Source organism: Cornus florida, unplaced genomic scaffold (genome assembly GCF_030987335.1).
Source record: "Cornus florida cultivar Cherokee Brave unplaced genomic scaffold, ASM3098733v1 CherokeeBrave_3.0.0_Hap2_Chr01, whole genome shotgun sequence".
NCBI classification, from domain to species: Eukaryota; Viridiplantae; Streptophyta; class Magnoliopsida; order Cornales; family Cornaceae; genus Cornus; species Cornus florida.
The window spans coordinates 70,258,472-70,280,347 of NW_026775571.1; the positions used below are offsets into that span (position 1 = coordinate 70,258,472).

Genomic DNA, 21,876 nt, shown 5'->3' on the forward strand with positions numbered 1-21,876 from the left:
GTTCAAGGTTGGCAGACTTGGATTTCGAATTCCTTCAGTCTTGGTTCATTCTACGGAAATTGTAGACTAACATGGAAAGTGTAGAATGTCCAACCTTGTTCATATTCCTTCCTAATGTAGTGTCCTTACCCTTTTCATCACAAACTCTTCAAGTATGGTAAGTTTGAACTCCTTCCCAGTTTTGTAATCCCTATTGAACTTGATGACTTGTAGAACAAGTAATTTAAATTACAACTCAACTTGGACTTGTTATATCTACGATAATTGCCAAAAATAAATAATATCTTACAATGTCCCCCTTTGGCAATTTCGTGATAAAACCCTAAAAACAATTTTTGCAATCTACCCAAAGCAGAAAAGTAAATTACATGATTTGCTTAAAGGTAATAGAAACATTGTTCTTCTTGGATTCAAAACTTGACATGTTTCCTGCACGCTATCAAACAACAACTACCAGTGAAGTTTAATAAAAAATTAAAAACTCCCCTGAAGTAAATATCCAATCAAGTATTTTCTCCCCCTCACATTGATAGGTGGTCTCCCCCTTTTTGTAACAAATTGACAAAGGAGTGAAAGAATAGTAGCACAGTAAATTCCAATTCAATGAAGTCAATTAAAACATAAGTCAGATAAGCATAAAGTCTAAGAAAGCATATTCTAGGAATATCCAAAAACAGAGACAAGTTGTGCAATATTTAAACAAAACATGATGTCATGATGCATGTAAAAATAACATTAAAAGTAGCACCATGTCCCCTCAACAACTTAGAGATAAGAAACATCAGCCCTAATCTTCATCACTTTCTTCTTCATCCTCTTCACCACTCTCTTCTGCATCCTCATCATCCTCATCCTCATCTTCAGCTTGCAGAGACGGATCTGGAGGCACAAGCCTGTAGACATCCTCATCTGGAACCCCAGATGGCTGTCCTCTCAGCTGAGTCATCTATAGTTTGAGATCTCGAATCTCAACCATCATCTTCTCAAATAATGAAATTCTGATGCTGAAGTAGATGGGAATACATGAGGTTGGCATCAGCTTTCATGAAAACTCCCTTTGAAGCAAAAAGCTGAGTAATATCTGAAATTTGTGATGACCCCTTATCAACAGATCTCCTAGCCTTTCTAGCATTCTCCCGAGTAGTTTTTGATTTGTTCAAAGCATGAGGGTCTAACTCAGTCATGATAGGCTTATGTTTAGCCCTTGGAAGAATCGGCACATTCTTCTTTTTCAGAATTTCCATGATCATCATTGAAAAAGGAGACGAAAACTTGCGAGAATTCACTACAAGAAAAATGACTTTTTACCACAGTGGAAAAGATTAGTAAAAAGTCGACTTTCTACCACGGTGCAAAACCGTGGTAGAAAGTCTTTCTTTCTACCACGGTTATACACTGTGATAAAAAGTCTATTTTCTTAGAAAGTAATAAATTTTCTACCATAGTGCATAACCGTGGTAGAAAGTAATAAACTTTCTACCACGGTTCATAACCGTGATAGAAAGTGTTATATAATTTTTTTTTTTTTTTTAAAAAAAAAAAAATATTGTAGCCCATTTGAAGCCTTTTTTTTTTCCCTCCCTACTACTAGCCTTGCAGGACCCATAAGCAAACCCTAAATAAATAAAAAATAGTATCATAACCAAAATAATTTACAACTGACCAATAACATCATATATATATATAACCAATTACAAATCATTGTTTTATACAAAAATTAACCATATACAAATTTCAAATAAGTACATGATCCACACCTTATATATTTACTTAACCAAAATAAAACAAAAATTCTTCATATCTTCTTGCAACTTCTTGCAACTTCTTCATGAGCCATACAAAAAATATAGCGGCAACAAAAAAAAGTAACGCCAACCGCAACCCGCAATCCTAGTTTTGACCTACAAAGATGTAATAGTTGAATTAAGAGAATTAATGTCCAGCAAGTTGTAAAGTTGCCAAAATTAAACCAAGCATCATAATAAATGTACATTGAAAGCATTATATTAACTCAAGTAAAGCAAATATTAACATAGCCTTAACTCAAGCAAAGCAAGTTCAGTGTCAAGGAAATAATCCCCAAGATTAAAGCTTAAACATGGCTCATTTAATAGGTGATTGAAAGTACACAACCCTCCCAAATTGCGCTCACCGCAGCCGCGCCGGGGGGGGGGGGGGGGGGCTTCTTTATTTAACAAAGAAAATGACGTTGGCCAATTCATGTTCTATACAAATCTTGCTTTTTCTGCCAGGGAGTTTGTTATTTAGTGTTAAATAAACACAAAGGAAGATGTCAGAAGCTGGCTACTGTTACATGTCCATGATGAAAGTTTATCTGATTAATAAAGTCCCCTGCTGCTCTCTAAAATCCAAACTATTTACACACACTATAATCAACCTGTTTTCTGGCTAAATTAGCCATCAAAGGATTTGTTCAACTCTTCATTATGTAAATATCACAATTAAATTATTCATAGCAGAAATTCGGATATTATATCAATAAATTCATCATCATTTGCTCCATTGCAAAGAAAAGACCTGAACCCCAACAGGAAATAAGCTTCCTAGTATTTCAACTCTCACTTTTTAAAACTTTTTAACATGCTAAATACTCACTTTTTAAAACTTTTTAACATGCTAAATAAGAAGTAATCAATTAAAAAAAGGAGAATTCTATTTTGGTCCCCATAATATATTTTATGCATGTTACAGTAAAAAAAAAAAAAACCTTCAAAATTTATTTTTCTTTGTTCGATTTTGTCCCTAGTATAAAACTAATACCAGTTAAAACTCAAGTAAACTTACAGTTTTACACAAGTATAAAACTCCTTTTTTCCCCTCGGAAAATATAAAACTCTATACTACTTCCCTTTTCCCCCTTTTAGCACTTCTTTCCTTTTTCGCTCCAAGGTATCAAATAGTTATATTGACATCAATATGACACAACTGCATGGCATCTAGATCCTCTACATCACTCTCCAAAATTCTGAAACATAGGATCAAGCGTGTATCATATAGAAGTAGAGAGCATTAAGTTCAAGTACTTTAGATACAATCCCCACCACCTCCAAATGGAAGAGCAAAACATAAACTACCAACTAATTGTAGATACAAGTAAATGCTACTAGTATTACTTGAGTTTAAAATAGACATATATTTGAAAGCATAGAGAGGTGAAGTCATGTTATCAGATAATTTGGAACAAAAAGAAGCAAGCCTCACAACCTATACAAATTACAGAACCATGAGAAAATAATACAATAAATGGAAAAATAACTACACCAGCACAAGATTATCCAAACAATGTAGCTGTGATTTATAGTCCAAAAAATAGCCACATAAAAGAGGGAATTACAAAAAAAGAGAAATTCAACCTCAAACAGCAAAGATTTTTAGGTACACATTCCATCACCTCCAAATGAAACAGCAATATAACTACCAACAAATTGCAGAAACAAGTAAATACTAGTATTACTGGAAAAACAGTGCGTAAACAAGTCTTATATTTGGAAGCATGAAGAATCAAATTCATGTCATCTGATAATTTGAAGCACAAAAAAAGCAAGCCTCGCAACCTATACAAATTACAGAACCACGTGAAGAATCGAAGTCATGTCATCTGATAATTTGAAGCACAGAGAAGCAAGCCTCACAGCCTACACAAATTACAGAACCACATGTAGAAGAATAACCGTGTAAATTCTATATATATATATATATATACCTTGGATCAATTTCAATGGCCAAGTGAATCAGAGGACCAATAGATGCCCCTTATTTGCTGCGCAAATCGATAAATGACACAAATTAAAACCAAGAGAAAATTATAAATAAAGATCTTGATTCTTGCACATGTAATGTAACATACACAGCAAAACACAAATCAGGTAAACTACCTCTAGATTAGGACGAGTTGCGAGAAGCCAAGCGATGCAACCAATGCATCCGAGCGTAGTAAGAAGGCCACCAATGTTCCAGAGGATATGGAGATATGCTCCAACCGCAGAAGCTACCAGGGCACAACATAGTGAAAGATAAACTTGCAAAATCAAACAAACAGAAAATTAAATACCTAAAATTGAAACAATTGAACAGTGTATACAGAAAATTTTGTAAAATGGGAAAATTATTTACATAATTAAAAAACACTTTCAGACGCCGGTAGACACAAATCAAAATAATAATAAAATAATAATACTGAGATCAGGAAGAAAAAATGGAAAAAGAGCCTAGTCAATTAAGGCTATCAATCAAGAACGCCTAATTCGTATGAATCAAAGAGAATCAATAATCACATTCAACTTACGAAATCACAATTATTTGGTTCAAAGACGTATGATAAACGAAAAGGTTCAATCAGACCATCTTGTTATTGAAAATTATTGATCGAAAAACCCAACTCCAGAAAAGAAAAGCCAAAATTCCAAATATATTCACCGTAACCCTAATTCTCTGTTTTAATTGATTTTCCAAAAAAAACTTCGCCTAATTAGGGATATTGTTTTTTAAAAATAATAATAATGAAGATCTAACACAAAAATACATAAATTTCGTAACCCCATCCTAATTTGGTAACCGGATACAGAGATGACGATGGTTACCGGAGAGAGATGACGATGGCGACTGGAAACAAAGACGACGATGGCGACCGGAGAGACAGAGATCTAGACGACGATGGAAAGCCCCTTTGTAGCGAGATGTACAGATCAAAGAAGATTTTTGTGTTAGGGCTTTTTTTCGAAGACTGATATTTGAGTTAGGTCAGGTTTTTAATTTTTAATTTTAAAAAAAAAAAAAAAAGGAACAATAAAATCTTAGTTATGCTAATATTGGTGAAATTTGGGCTTTGCTTGGCCCTGATTTTCTAGGTCTTGTTGAGGACATGTTGCCTTTTCGAAATATCAGCAACATACTATAAAGTTCATTGAAGCCCAAGTCACAGAAGTTACCATTCTACAGGCTACAGACTTCTATCACGTTGATGGGACTTAAGTGAGCTTCTGTTGGAGTGCATAATTTATATGTGGAAACACCAAAGGGAACTATTCCGATAGGGAATGGCAAAGTACTCTACCCATTTAGAACATTTTTGAGTTATTGTGTCGCGCAACTCGAAACTCTTCGTCTCAAATTATAAAACTCAATAAATTGGATTTATGAATCCAATAAATATGTAAATTATTACCATTGAATTTTTAATTGTTTTTAATCCATTTGTTATTATATTATTTCACTAATCAATCCAACCAGCATAAGCTGGTTCGGTGTTACTTCACTAATTTATTCCAAATGTTCTCATCCTGATCAATCTAACTGACAACAATATTCTCTGTTAATTTCCTATTTTGATTCAATATTGTGACTTCCTATTTAATTTCAGCAGTCTAGTCTTAAACAATATATAGCATTTTCTTTTGATCTAAATAGGATAGAACAGGGATACCAAATATAAAAACTATTTAATGCTATTTATTCTATTAATGTCATAAATAGCATTAATAGAATTATTATTTACGTTTCTTGGTTGGTTTATTGGCTTGTTAATGAAGAAAGAACACAGGGAAAGGGAAAAATAAGGAAGGGGCGACCAAAGACTTTGAAGTTCACAATCCAAACAAGAAACTATGAAAGCACCCCACAAAGAAAATCTCAACGTACAACTAAGTACGCTATGTATATAATTATTTCTCTGTCCGACTCTTCCAATCACATTAGAGCTTTGTGGGTAGTCAACGAACATTACAAACCGCTAGTCTACAGTGAACCAAACCAAACCCAAGTGCAATATATATGAGAAACCAAGCTCTATTTCCATAAGGAGAGACAGTTTCTCATTTGAAAACCAAGCTCTATTTCCATAAGGAGAGATGCTCACTCGTAAACGTCTAATCTATATATATATATAACCAAGCTCTATTTCCACAAGGAGAGACAACTTCTCAGTTGAAAAACCAAGCTCTATTTCCATAAGGAGAGACAGCTTCTCAGTTGAAAACCAAACTCTATTTCCATAAGGAGAGACGCTAGAAGCTTCTCAGTTGAAAGACCAAGCTCTATTTCCATAAGGAGAGACAGCTTCTCAGTTGAAAAACCAAGTTCTATTTCCATAAGGAGAGACAGCTTCTCAGTTGAAAACCAAGCTCTATTTCCATAAGGAGAGACGCTAGAAGCTTCTCAGTTGAAAAACCAAGCTCTATTTCCATAAGGAGAGACAGCTTCTCAGTTGAAAACCAAGCTCTATTTCCATAAGGAGAGACGCTCGTAAACGTCTAATCTATATATATATATAACCAAGCTCTATTTCCATAAGGAGAGAGATGCTCACTCGTAAACGTCTAATCTATATATATATATATAACCACACTCTATTTCCATAAGGAGAGACAGCTTCTCAGTTGAAAACCAAGCTCTATTTCCATAAGGAGAGACGAGAGATAGAGCTTGGTTTTCAACTGAGAAGCTGTCTCTCCTTATGGAAATAGAGCTTGGTTTTTCAACTAAGAAGTTGTCTCTCATTGTGGAAATAGAGCTTGGTTTTCAATTGAGAAGCTGTCTCTCCTTATGGAAATAGAGCTTGGTTTTTCAACTGAGAAGCTTCTATCGTCTCTCCTTATGGAAATAGAGCTTGGTTTTCAACTGAGAAACTATCTCTCCTTATGGATATAGAGCTTGGTTTTTCAACTGAGAAACTTCTAGCGTCTCTCCTTATGAAAATAGAGCTTGGTTTTCAACTGAGAAGCTGTCTCTCCTTATGGAAATAGAACTTGGTTTTTCAACTGAGAAGCTGTCTCTCCTTGTGGAAATAGAGCTTGGTTTCTCTCCTTATGGAAATAGAGCTTGGTTTTCAACTGAGAAGCTGTCTCTCCTTATGGAAATAGAGCTTGGTCTTTCAACTGAGAAGCTTCTAGCGTCTCTCCTTATGGAAATAGAGCTTGGTTTTCAACTGAAAAGCTGTCTCTCCTTATGGAAATAGAGCTTGGTTTTTCAACTGAGAAGTTGTCTCTCCTTGTGGAAATAGAGCTTGGTTATATATATATATATATAGATTAGACGTTTACGAGTGAGCGTCTCTCTTTATGGAAATAGAGTTTGGTTTCTCATATATATTGCACTTGGGTTTGGTTTGGTTCACCGTAGACTAGCGGTTTGTAATGTTCGTTGACTACCCACAAAGCTCTAATGTGATTGGAAGAGTCGGACAGAGAAATAATTATATACACAGCGTACTTAGTTGTACGTTGAGATTTTCTTTGTGGGGTGCTTTCATAGTTTCTTGTTTGGATTATGAACTTCAAAGTCTTTGGTCGCCCCTTCCTTATTTTTCCCTTTCCCTGTGTTCTTTCTTCATTAACAAGCCAATAAACCAACCAAGAAACGTAAATAATAATTCTATTAATGCTATTTATGACATTAATAGAATCAATAGCATTAAATAGTTTTTATATTCGGTATTCCTGTTCTATCCTATTTAGATCAAAAGAAAATGCTATATATTGTTTAAGACCAGACTGCTGAAATTAAATAGGAAGTCACAATATTGAATCAAAATAGGAAATTAACAGAGAATATTGTTGTCAGTTAGATTGATCAGGATGAGAACATTTGGAATAAATTAGTGAAGTAACACCGAACCAGCTTATGCTGGTTGGATTGATTAGTGAAATAATATAATAACAAATGGATCAAAAACAAATAAAAATTCAATGGTAATAATTTACATATTTATTGGATTCATAAATCCAATTTATTGAGTTTTATAATTTGAGACGAAGAGTTTCGAGTTGCGCGACACAATAACTCAAAAATGTTCTAAATGGGTAGAGTACTTTGCCATTCCTATCGGAATAGTTCCCTTTGGTGTTTCCACATATAAATTATGCACTCCAACAGAAGCTCACTCAGCTTAATGGGCCTGAGCCCAGCTTAAGTCCCATCAACGTGATAGAAGTCTGTAGCTTGTAGAATGGTAACTTCTGTGACTTGGGCTTCAATGAACTTTATAGTACGTTGCTGATATTTCGAAAAGGCAACATGTCCTCAACAAGACCTAGAAAATCAGGGCCAAGCAAAGCCCAAATTTCACCAATATTAGCATAACTAAGATTTTATTGTTCCTTTTTTTTATTATTATTTTTTTATTTCTTAACCTTTCTCATTTCCCTTTTTTCAATTTTTTATTTATTTATTTTTGACCAAACCCAGTCTCTTTGTATGCCTTCACCACAAAACTACAGGGATTCATTTCCTCTATAATATTGCAGTATCTTACCTATAGGCGGAAGTAACCTATTGCAGGAAGTTAGATTCTCTTGCTATAAAAGATATGAACCCACCTAATAGAAACTTTAGCAACAAGACTCAGCTGAGATGGGCTAGACCTATGATGATTTAATCAGATTTAAACCTCCAATATTATTGCTTTCAATTGTTTATATGTCATGGACTCATGGCCAGCTCCCAAATTGTCCTAGTTAGGTTGCACATCCAAATTATAACTCAAGAAAAATTACAACATTTCACAGTGACTACTTTCTAATTCCTGTGTATTGGATGGACTCGATCCTCCAAATGACTACGTGAAATAAATGCAATTAATTTCAACCCTACAATCTATTTGATAAATTTAAGCTTCAATATAAACTGCGCCCCCAGTGGAGAAATCAATTGCAATGTAAACACAATTTTGGTAATCAAGACCCAATTAGATTACAAAGAAGACATCAAAAGAAATAAAACTTGTTATTTTATAAAAAAATTTCCTAAGTGTCAAAATTACAATATTACCTCTTGGAGTTCTCACTCTGATGAGACAGCGGCAGATGAACTTCTTTGGTGGTGGATTCCCTCCGGATGTCACCACATACAGATAGAAGCACAGCATACCAGCCAAGGAAGGAGTGAGGACAACATTATGGTGTTGTGATGTTGTGAGATATATTTTGTAATTGGCTAATTTCGATATCAAAACAAGTCCTATCGAGTTGTAATTTTTGGTTCAAAATTTTGAAGATTGAAGATCGGATGCGGATTTGAAGAAGTTAAAGTGTTCATGAGATACAACACTCCGAGATAATGAGAACAATGCTATAAGAAATTTTAAGAGGTAGTGAGAACATTTAGGAAGGGTTTTGAAAGGTTCGGAACAAGTTTTTACATTCTGTCCATCTTGAACTGGTTCAAGATCCATCGAACAGGTTAAACATCATCAAAATACTAAAATTTCAAGACTGACCATCTTGAACCGGTTCAAGAGGGTTAAACCGGTTAAAGAATCCGTGGGATTCTTTACTGTCCATCTTGAACCGGTTCAAGATGGCTGAACCGGTTCAAGGACTTCTAGCAACACTTGGATTTTAGTTTCCTTTTTGCTGAAGTTTCCTTTTCGATTCCAACCTCTTTTTAAGTCCTATGCACGAATCTTATCATATTTGATGAGGGATTAAGACTTACAAAACTCTATATAAACCATGTCATATACATTGGTTGAGAGAGAGCTTTAGGGAAAATCAATTCTATATTTTGAGAAAGCTTTTTAGAGAGGAAAAATTAAGAAAATCAAATCTAATTATTCTGAATTTATTTATGAGAGCATACACATATATTCATGAGTGATTTAGTGGTGTTGTTCTCTATCTCATCGGAATCGGAGCTATACTGAAGATTCAGATATTCCAGATGAGAAGCAGGATTTAATTCTTCTACAATCGAGTTCAGATCTTGAAGAATAGAAGTAAGCGCAATCACACTTTGAAAGGGTTGGAGCATTCGAGGAATGATAAACTGGTAAGTGAATTACTAGCAAAGGCTACACTTGATATTTGTAGAAGAGTAACAGGTAGATCTGATTTCTGCCCCTGCTCTTGAATTACCTCCGTTTGTTATTTTTTTTGCTTGCTCTTATAAAAGTTCTAGTATTATTAAACCAGCTTTTATTTTCAAAGTACATTGAGACAGTTAATTAGGTTCTCTTGGTCTGTTTTGCATCTAAATTCTACTCCGTAGTTATTACATGGGATGATTTGGAGAAAAGATTGCTGTGTAGTTGATAACGTTGGTATTAAAAAGAGTACTACAACCTTGTTGGTCATTGGAAAAACAGCATCAATTGAACATTAACAAGGCATTAAAAACAGCATCAATTGAACATTAATAAGTCGTTAATGTGGTCACTTCTACAGATATCAGGTGAAACTGTTGGAGAATTAAAAATTGTTTCAGACATGCATGAGCGAACCCTGTTATCTTTTCTGCAATTTTTTTTTTTTCAGCCAAACCTCCATCTATCTTCAAATTGATTCAATAATCTACATTAACACTAAATGAAATATTGGGGATTTGTTTCGAATCATCAAGTAAGGTTCCTTGATATTAAATATAGTGTATAATTTCTACGTACCAAAAAAAAAAAAAAATTGAAGATAATAATAATAATAACTAAGAAGAGAAATTCATTGTCATGAAAGCAGTATCTTTCTAAGATTTGAAACCCACTTATATTTGAAAACATTTGATTGATCAAATTTAGGATTCATCTTCTGGCAAGTTTGATTCTACATAACCCTAAACACCAAATTAAAACCTCAAAATCTGCTAATTTGTACATAAAATCATCAATATCGAGTAAGAGCACTTACCAGTATAGAGAAAGTGAAAGATTGAAGAAGAGAGCGATCAGATCCAGAACCCTAACGGCGGGACAGACGTCGATCTAGTATGCTTTGGAGATTTGGTCAATAAAATAGGACTAAAACGTTGATTCAGTGGTGTCTAACAGCGGCAGCCATGGTTGAGAGAGAACTTTGAGTATGAGATAGAGTACGGGCTAAACCGAAAGTTATGTCGTTTGGCTTACCTTAGAGTTAATACAACGTCGTCGTGGTTTTTTTTTTTTTCGTAATTGTGGTGCGGGAATCTTTCTACACGCCTGTCAAAACAAATTAAAAATTTTCTAGGCACTAATTTTTGCCGCTTAAACAAACTAAAAAACGTGTGAAAAAAAAATTAAAAACACACTAATAAATAAATAAGCTTACCTATAAATATTTTTAGTACAATTTTTTTTTCCTGAATTATTTTAGTACAATTTTTTTTAGATTTTGTTTTAATATTTAAATAAACTAGTTTTTAAATGTTATGATGGGTATTATAATTATAATTTCAAATCAAAAAAAAAATTATATAGTTTAAAATATCAATTTAAATAATAAATCTTGAAAAAAAATAATAATAATAAATTATAAATTCTGCAAAAACTAATTTTATATATTCCAAAATTTCAAATTTTAGAAAAAAGAACATCATATTACTGCGTTGAAAATGAAAAATGGAAAATTGAATAGGATATGTTTTGACATCTCCATATGGAGTTTTCCTTCCAAATTAATAGTGAAATTTTGCGCGATATATACTTTGGCGCTTTAGTGCAATTAACAATAAAAATATAAAAAAAAAAAAGGTAATTATGCAAATATACTTAGTTTATAAACTATTTAAATATCATGAAGAAAGAATGAGAAATTGTATTTATGTCGTTTAGCTCCCAAAAAGTGAAAATTTGGAGCTTTTAACAATAAAAAAATTAAAAATTAAAAACTTATTTGGAAATATTTTTAGTCCAATTTTTTGAAAAATATTTTATAAAATATTTAAAATATTTTTAAGTTATTTAAAGAATTAAACTATTTTGTTAAATAGTGTGATGTGAACTATAAATATCATACAAATCAAACTAATTTTCATATATTTAGGTAAATTAATTTTTTTTAAAAATAATTATAAACTCTAATTATAGGTACTCTTATTTTTAATATATGGTTTTTATTAATTTTAAAAAATTAGATTGCATATATGATGGGTAATTTAATAGAAAATAATTTTTTTGGAAAAGACAAACATCTATAAAAACATAAAGAAATCCATCTTTAAAGTATTTTAAGTATCAATAAGTGTGTGTATATTTTACACACTAATTAATAAATAAATTCAACTAATATACTTCTTTTTTTCATGGTAAGGAACATACTCACACACATCTACCCTCATTTGAACTTAAACACTTTGAAAGATAAGGAAGTACCACTAGGCTATAACATTTGGTGAAACTAACAGTCTTAGTATTTTCTCTTAACTGGCAATAATATAAGAAGTATTATACACTATCTCTTTAAAAACTTATATTATTGTACACTTTTACGTCGATCCATCAATAAAATTGAGTCAAATGAACATAAGTGGAATTATTACGTTATATTTAATTTATTAATGTTTCTACATTTGGTTTTGTTTAATTATGTCTAACAGAGTACCATTAAGTCTTATTCTCAATAACACCAATTTAAGTTTATTCATTATATAGCTATTATAAAACTTATATTATTGTGCTATTTTACCTTAATTAATGACTAAAAATGGCAGAGGTGGGATTACTATGTTTTATTATTTGACTATATTAACGGATTTGTGGCGACCTTGTGGGCGGGTATGTGTGAGGTGGCACAAGTAGGCTACCACATTGGGCAAGTTACAGGTATACAATCCCACATCGTCTGGGTGTGGATGGAGCAAGTGTTATATGTAGATTCAATACCCTTCTATGGCACACACGTTTTAAAGACGTAATGGTTGTGAACCCACCAGAACTCCAGAGTTAAGCCTGTTTAACCTGGAGTAGTACCAGGATGGGTAATCCCCTTAGAAGACGTTAGCCCCAAAGGGAGTGATTGTGGCGACCTTGTGGGCGGGTGTGTATACCACACTGAGAGAGCTACAATTGCACAATCCAACATCACCTGGGTGTGGATGAGGTAAGTGTTATATGTAGATTCAACAGCCTTCTATGACACAATGCGTTTTAAAACCGTAAACCTATCAAAACTTCAGAGTTAAGCGTACTTAACCTGGAGTAGTGAACCCATCAGAACATACTCTAGAGTTAAGCGTGCTTAACTTATAGTAGTACCCAAAAGCGAACAATATTGTATCTGGTTAGAGTGAGGGTTGTTTTAAGATTTATATCTTTAAGAATTAAAACCCTGAAAGTACAACTAAAAAAAAAAGTGCAAACAACCCCTCTGAACTATCACAAATCGGCATTTTACCCCCCTGGACTACAAAAATGAAGAAATCAGTACCACAACTATCCAAATCCGTGCAAGTTAACCCCTAAAGCTCAATTCCGGCAACTTTCCGGCCCACAAGTGCAGTCCTTTTCTTTTAATTCCAAAATTGCTCTGGAATACTCATTAATACTATTATTTATTTATTCATTTTTATTTTTACAATGAAGTCGGCCGGAAGTGCAGCATGGCCGGAAGGAATTCACGAAAAAAAAAACCCAAGAAATCCTTTAAAAATAAAATAAAGGACATTATAGATCTAAGAACATAGAATTTTTTTAAAAAATACATAGCAAAAAAGTGTGTTCTTTAATTCACTAATATGCTCCTAATCAAGGAAATACCATAAGAAAAAAGTAAAAAGTCGTCTTTTTTCTCTTTTACCTGGCTTGAAGAAAACTGACAATCCAAAATCAATGGCTTTAAGGGAGAAATCATCATCCTTGTTAACCAGTAAGAAATTCTCAGGCTTTAGATCTCTATGCATAACCCTAAGAGAATGGCACGCCTCAACAACTCCTACAATAATCCTGGTCAATTCAGCTGTTTTTCTCTCGCTGTAATGCCCCCTCTGAATAATCCGGTCAAACAATTCACCCCGGCACAAAGTTCCATCATAGTGTGAACATACAAAGTGTCCTTATAGGAACCCTTAATCGTCACAATATTCTTGTGACCTGCCAAATGGTGTATTATCTGAATCTCCCTACTAACATCCTCCACATCTTCCTTCGAAATCAGCTTCTTCTTGGAAATAGATTTACAAGCATAATCAATACCCGTAGAATCCTCAGTGCACAAATGAGTAGTGCCAAATTGTCCTTGCCCTAATTTAAGACCCAATGTATAAAGAATGTTAGGGGTCTTGTGACCCAATACATAATAAGGGTTTTCATTCCTATGGCTCATGATGGTCTCTTTTGGTGGATTAACAGGGGAATAATTATTGTCGGCCGCTTGGGTCAAAACCGGTAAAGCTAGCCAGCTAATTCTTGCCCCCGGTGCCGCGTCACGAGTTCATCACAGCCGAACTCACCAACGAAAAGCTCACAGTCGAGTTCTCCTTACCCGCCAGTGCCGCGCCGCAAGGTCACAACCGACATGTCCACAGTCCATCGCCGGCCCATGCCGCCATCGCCATCACTACACCAGCCGACCGAACCAAGAATCCTTACCTGAAATTGGACATCGCCGATTTAGTCCTTACCGCCGATTTAGTCTCGCCATCGCCATCATCGTTCTTCGCCGGATTCTCAGCAATCAATATACTTCTTGGATGGCCACCATCCACAGCTATGGTGACACCCTCGGAAACAAATCTAACAATCAATAAGCTCTATTTCGCAGCCTCCGATGCAATGGAGACCATCTTCTGAAGCCGATCAGATTTGTCGACAAATAGAGAGACGACATTTAGGTCACATGAGGTGCTGATTATTTATTTGTATTTTTTTTTTCCTCAATTGCAATGGGTAGTTTTGTAAATTTACAATGAAGTCGGCCAGAAAGTGGCCGGAATTGAGCTTTAGGGGTTAACTTGCACGGATTTAGATAGTTGTGGTACTAATTTGTTCATTTTTGTAGTCTAGGGGGGTAAAATGCCGATTTGTGATAGTTTAGGGGGGTTGTTTGCACTTTTGCCAAAAAAAATACAATCAATTCCTACTTTTGAGATATTTTTTCCATTTAATTCCAAAATTCTTAAATCTTTTATTTATACCCTTATGCTATGTTCGGTAGGAAGAAAAGAAAAGGGGTGGAAGGAAAGTAGGAAGGAATGAACAAATGTCGATCTTCGTTCAGTAGAGATGATATAAGGAAAGAAATGATAATAGGAAGGATGAGTAATCCTTCCTCCTTCATAAATTTTCATCCACACAAATATGGGGGGAAGATAAGAGAGAAAACAAGTAAACATATTATAGAAGTTTTAAATTACTACATCATCCTTCATAAATATTTAATAAATCTCATAAATAAAGTAAGAGATAGATTTAATGGTAAAAATAACTTAAAAATTTATCTTTCCTTTTATTCTACCGATTAAATTAAATTGTTAGTTTTTTTCATTATCTTCCATTCAATCGAATAAAAAGAAGAAAACGGTTGATCTCTTTCCTAGGGATGTCTTAGTTATCCTTTCTTCTCTATATTCCTTTCAATTTTTTCCTTTCCTATCGAACGGAGCATTACTAAATTGAAGTAAAATTTTGTAGTTGTAAATTTATTCAAGATTTGATATAAGATCTATATTTTTTATTCTACCTTTAAGTTTTCATTACTTAATAAAATTGCAGTATGAAAGTAAATATTGATTAATTTAATTAAAATTCAATATAAGAATGTTTGATACTTTTTTTTAATTTTTTTGAATGACAAATAGTGAAATTTAAAAAAGGTCAAATTTAAGATCGAAAATGTCATTTTGGAGTTTTATCAACAATTAATTTGCTTATGTAGGTGGGGATATGGTGTTTCTAGACTCATTATGTAAAGAATTATAAAAAAATAAATAATAATAGTTAAAATAAATATGAATTATGTGGCAAATGGATTCCCAATTGCTACGAAAAATATGAATTACGTGGCGAAAGAATTCCCAATTGTCATGAAAATGAATTCGTTGTAAAAATGACATTTCAACATAATGGCCGAAAATTCGTGGCAAAAGATATTATTTTGCCACAAAGAAAGCATCGTCGCAAATTATTAATAGATTTGCCACAAAAATAGTTACGTGGAAAAAGAACATACCTTTGCCACAATTGATAATTCGTGGCAAAATCAATATTTTAGCTACGAGAAAAAAATTTCGTGCCAAAATAACATTTTTGCCACGAGAATAACATCATGGCAAATTGTTAAGTGATTCGCCACGAAATTATGTACGTGGCAAAAAGAACATACAATTACCACGAATTAAAATTCATGTCAAAAATAACATTTTGTCACAACTTTGTATGCAGTCCCTAATTCGTCATGGCAAAATAGACATTTTGCCACAAAATTTTAGGTCGTCGCTAATATTCATGGCAAAAACCTAATATTTGCCACGAAAAAGTTACTTCGTGGCAAATACCAAAATTTAGCCACAAGAATTTAATTTTGTGGCAGAACACAACATTTTGCCATGAAATTTTATACGTGGCAAAAAATTTCGTGGCAAGAAGCCAAATTTGTTGGAGAATTCCAAACATCCTCAAAAATTAAAACATCATGTTAAACCAAATGCAGGCAGCCCAAAACAATCATATATACCAAAAAAAAATCTCTTTATAGTTCATTATGATAAAATGCTTACAACACATGCTATTAACCAAAGAAAGTAGTGTTAACAAAATATTCAACAAAAATTCAAATGTCTTAAATATTCAATTGACTAAAGAAAAGACAACCATGTTGGTCATTCGAGTGGTTGTGACTTCCACTGAAAGGTGAATAACAGCCTTTTCATAAGATTAAAGATGACAACTTGAAGAACTTGTAACCATGAAGCCATGTGAAAACCCACGAACATATGTTAGAGCTGGTTATGCATTATCACTGTATCTTTTTTCTTTGGAATGGTGCCATCAGAATTTAAAGTAGCTTATGAAGACTTTTCTACCATTTGATCCTACAATTTAGATAAAAACGTCTTTTAGAATTATAATAGAAGTAAAAGTGATGACCAAATTTAATAGTACACACCACCATTCATAATTGAACCTAAGCCATTAATGATAGTAGCAGTTTCAGGAAACATTTTTCCGAGCAAGACTTTGAAACTAACCATGTCTCTCATCTTAGCTACCACTAGTCATTTATCATCCTCTATAAATTCTTAATTATTTTCATCTCTCAAAGGAACAAGTTTCCCACCACTTGTTATGAACAACTCTGTAAAAGTCAGGTTTATGCCGGTGAATATAAAATAATTCATTGGTTCCACTCTTTGATTTTTAACAGAAAAAAAAAAAGAAAAAAAAAAAGGAAAGAAAACATAAAAATGACATGCTAGTAAAAAATAACAGTCAAAGATAGTGCTAAAAAATCATGAAACTACATGAAATGCAACATGATTAATAGATGGAATGGATGGAAATGGCATTATGCACTCTCTCTCTCTCTTGTCCATCCACAAATTTGGCCCCATTTCTTGTGATCTCTCTTACATCTTCCAAAAGTGCCACTGCTATTCCAAAAGTTGAGAAGCCAAACCTCTCTCTAGGCAATACATGCACCCGTAACAAGTAACAACAAAGTTAGGATAAAAAAATCAGTCATACCCATATGAAGAAATCTACAAATTTGTTCATAAATAATATTAATTTTACTTTAAAAGTATCAAATTCAATAGTTACCCACATGAAAATAATTACACCTAAATGAACAAATTTATGACTAGTTGTAGAAGGCCTTTACTTTCGTAACATCAGTTGGATCTGATTTCCCATAGTGCTCCTGAAAAGAAAACACAGTTAATAATCAAATCCAAAAATGACGCAAAAATAAGAAAGAATTGCCATATTACATATAACAATTTCTTCTGTCCTTTAGTATAATGTTCCAATGCTTTCACAACCAACCAAGAACACTTAAAATCTTCAATATCCGTTCCAATGTGATAATGAAAAAGATTCAATAAGAACTCATAACAACTAAAACATTGATTTTTAAGAATACTACATGGTCATATATCAATTATCCATCATGCTGAAGCTCACCTTACCAATCTTTTCCGGTTCACCAAAACAATCCAGATAATCATCCTATAAAATTAGCAGAAAGCAAATCACCAACATGGACACAAGAAAACCTTATAAGAAAAAGAGATTTGAGTTGCATGTACAATTCTAAAGTAAGTGAAGTACCAGTGCTGGAGGGAACTTTATAACAACAATCTTACATGCCCTTGAATGTTATATTTTAATTATCCACCAAAATGTGAATTATGTTTAAACAGTATATAACTAATTCATAAATTTTTAAGGCAATCATAACAAACTTGTGCACATTTGATGTATATCCTAACTACACTTCGATTGGAAAAAGTGTAATACCAACTGAAATGAAGCAAACCTAATTTCAGTGCAACAAATTTATTACTCGTCCTGTGCCAAATTCTAACCATACCATAACGAAATTAATGATGATAGGTGAATACTCCAAGAGAAAGAGAAGAAGGAATTCTCTTATTGCATATTTAGAAATTATACAGAAACAATACATAAATAGAAAATTTTGAAGGCTACAGATCAGCTACTCAATTTCCTAAATTGATGGAATAAAACAAGCAACAAATAAATAGCAATTAAACTAAGAAAGTCAACACACGGAAAGAATCAAATCAACATTAAATAGGAAAAAACAATCAGCCTAAGATTAGGGTGCCAGCATTTACACCCTAAGATTAGGGTGCCAGCTACACACGGATAAATCCATGTCTCCACTACGTATTAAGAAAAAAGAAAGAATTCTCAACATTCCCCCTCAAGCTGGAACATAGATGTCGATTATGCCCAGCTTGTCTCCTAATTTTTCGAAATTCAGTCTCGGTAGGCCCTTTGTCAAGATATCAGCAGCTTGGCTACTTGTAGGAACAAATGTCATACAAATTGTTCCTTCTTCAATTTTCTTTTTGATAAAATGACGATCTACTTCCACATGCTTTGTTCGATCGTGATGAACAGGGTTATGAGCTATACTGATCGCAGCCTTATTATCACAGTACAGCTTCATAGGCAGATTTGCTTCATTTTTAATTCTTATAATAATAACTTTAACCACAATAATTCACAAATACCCTGAGCCATAGCTCAAAATTCAGCCTCCGTACTGCTTTTAGCAACAATTGTTTGCTTTTTACTTCGCCAGGTTACTAGGTTTCCCCAAACAAACGTACAGTAACCAGTAGTGGACCTTCTATCTGTAATTGAACCTGCCCAATCAGCATCTGTGTATGCCTTAATTTTCTTCTCTTCATGTTTTCCAAAAAATAGGCCTTTACCAGGAGTTCTTTTGAAGTACTTGAGGATTCTGTACACGACTTCTAAGTGATCCTTTCCAGGAGAATGCATGAATTGACTGACTGCACTAACTATGAAGGCTATATCTGGACGTGTATGCGAAAAATAGATCAGCTTTCCAACCAATCGCTAATACATGCCTTTATCCACAGGAGTTCCACCTTCTGTCAGTCCTAGCTTTTGATTAGGATCCATCGGAGTGTCAGCAGGTTTACAAGCAAGCATACCTGTCTCCTTTAGTAAATCCAGAGTGTATTTTCGCTGTGAGACTGAGATTCCTTTACTGGTTCTTGTAACTTCCATGCCCAAAAAATATTTTAAGAAACCAAGATCTTTAATCTCGAATTCACTAGCCAGAGTCTTCTTCAATAGTTCCATTTCTTCAAGATCATTACCTGTGAGGATTATTTCATCAACATAAACAATTAATATTGTGACTTTCCCTTCACGGGATTGTTTATAGAATAAAGTATGATCTGCCTGAGTTTGACTATATCCATAGCTGCGAATTGCTCTAGTGAATTTTTCAAACCAAGCACGTGGTGACTGTTTCAACCCATAAAGGGATTTCCTCAGTCTGCATACTTTCCCAGATTCGCTTCTGTTTTCAAATCCTAGTGGTCTGTCCATGTATACCTCCTCGTCAAGATCTCCATTAAGAAAGGCATTCTTTACATCTAGTTGTTGTGGAGGCCAATCCAAATTTGTTGCAAAAGATAAAAGGACTTGGATGGTGTTCAGTTTTGCCACCGGTGCAAAAGTCTCCAGGTAGTCCACTCCATATGTTTGAGTAAATCCCTTCGCTACAAGTCTAGCTTTATATCTCTCAATAGAGCCATCAGATTTGTACTTCACAGTGAATACCCATTTACATTCCACTGTTTTCTTTCCTGTAGGCAAGTTTACCAATTCCCACGTGCCATTTTTTTCAAGAGCCCTCATTTCTTCTTTAACAGTTTCTCTCCACTCTGGAACAGATAGAGCCTTCTGTATAGATTTGGAATTTCGACACTAGAAAGATTAGTGGTAAAAGCTCTATAGGATGGTGATAATTTTTTATATGAAACAAATCTAGAGATAGGATGAAGGGTGCATGATCGAATTCCTTTTCTAAGGGCAATTGGCAAATTTAGATCAGATTCATTATTAAGTATAGGAGTAGACTTGAAGGGGAGATTACCTGAATCAGAATTTCGAGTCACTATCTGAGGTTCAGATTCTTGGCGATGCTGAGATGGTGGTTGCTCTATTACTCGTTGATTGTTTCGTCGAGTGTAAACCCGTAACTCTTGTTCATTCGGCTGCTGAAGTTCTCCCCCTATCTGAGAATTTTCACATGTTAATGGCATAGTAGGATTAAGAGGAGAAGGTGGAGGTTGATCTGGTTGAGATGGGGTTGAGTTAGGTAGAGAAATATCCCAAAACTGATCTTCCGAAATATGTTGCTCCCCCTGAAGATCAGTTTTTGAAAAAAATGACTGGTTCTCAAAAAAGGTGACATCCATGGAGGTGAGAAATTTCCTTTTTCTGGAGAATAACATCGGTACCCCTTTTGAGTAGGAGAGTATCCCACAAACACATATTTTATGGCTTTTGGATCAAGCTTGCCATGGTTATGGCTGTGTATATGGACGAAAGCAGTACAACCAAACACTTTGAGAGATAGGTTGCTAATGAAACGTATGTGATGATAGGCTTCAATCAAGGAGTTGAGGGGAGTCTGATAGTTTAGGACTCTAGTGGACATACGGTTTATGAGATAAGAGGCAATGAGAATTGCTTCTCCCCAAAAAGTTTTTTTTCATATTTAAGGTGAACATGATAGACCGAGCCACTTCTAGGAGATGGCAGTTTTTTCTTTCAGAGGGGCCATTTTGTTGGGGGGTATCCACACATGAGCTTTGATGAATAATGCCATGTTTGTTAAGAAACTCACCGAGAACAGAGTTAAAATATTCACGACCATTATCAGTTCTTAATATTTGAATTTTTGTTTGAAACTGATTTTGAATCATGAAGTGAAATTCTTTGAAAATATGCGCAGTTTCAGATTTTTCTTTTAAGAGAAAGACCCAACAAATTCTGGCGTGATCATCAATGAAGGTTACAAACCATTTTTTACCAGTAAAAGTTGCTACTTTAGAAGGCCCCCAAATATCACTATGAATGATGGAAAAAGGTTTTGATGATTTGTATGGTTGAGATGGATAAAAAGTACGATGATGTTTAGCAAGTTGACATATTTCACATTGAAATAAGGCTGGATTTTTATTCTTGAATAATGAAGGAAATAGGTTTTTTAAATAAGAAAAACAAGGGTGGCCAAGTCTACGATGCCACAACATTATTTCTTTTTCTCCAGATAAACAAAGAGCTTCACTCTCACAGCTTGTTTTTTGAGCTTGTCCACTCTCGACTATGTCCTCATCAAAGTAATAGAGCCCTTCACATTCCCTAGCACTGCCAATCGTCCTCCCCGAAGACAGTTCCTAAAATTCACACAAGGAATGAGAGAATTTAGCAATACAGTCTAGACCCTTAGTCAATTTGCTAATAGACAAAAGATTACATGAAAGATTAGGAACATGAAGAACAGATTTGAGGGTTAGACTCTTTGAACTTGGAATTAAGCCTTTTCCCGCAACAGAAGATAATGAACTATCTATAATTTTTATTTTTAGATTTCCAGGACATGGATTATATGAAAAGAAAAAATTTGCACAACCTGTCATGTGATCAGTGGCTCCTAAATC

General features: G+C 34.0%; 1 long non-coding RNA gene across 2 annotated transcripts; it reads right to left on the reverse strand.

The window, feature by feature from the left end:
- Positions 1 to 1,648: 1,648 nt before the first annotated feature.
- Positions 1,649 to 10,956, reverse strand: LOC132299767 (uncharacterized). 2 transcript variants are annotated; one of them, XR_009480179.1, is made up of 5 exons: positions 10,635 to 10,956; positions 4,602 to 4,685; positions 3,897 to 4,039; positions 3,725 to 3,781; positions 1,649 to 1,901 (listed from the first exon to the last, which is right to left on the reverse strand). It is a non-coding gene; the product is annotated as an uncharacterized LOC132299767 (long non-coding RNA). The 2 variants fall into 2 exon arrangements; XR_009480177.1 differs by lacking the exon at positions 4,602 to 4,685 and having other exon boundaries at positions 10,635 to 10,946.
- Between the last annotated feature and the right edge of the window lie 10,920 nt (positions 10,957 to 21,876).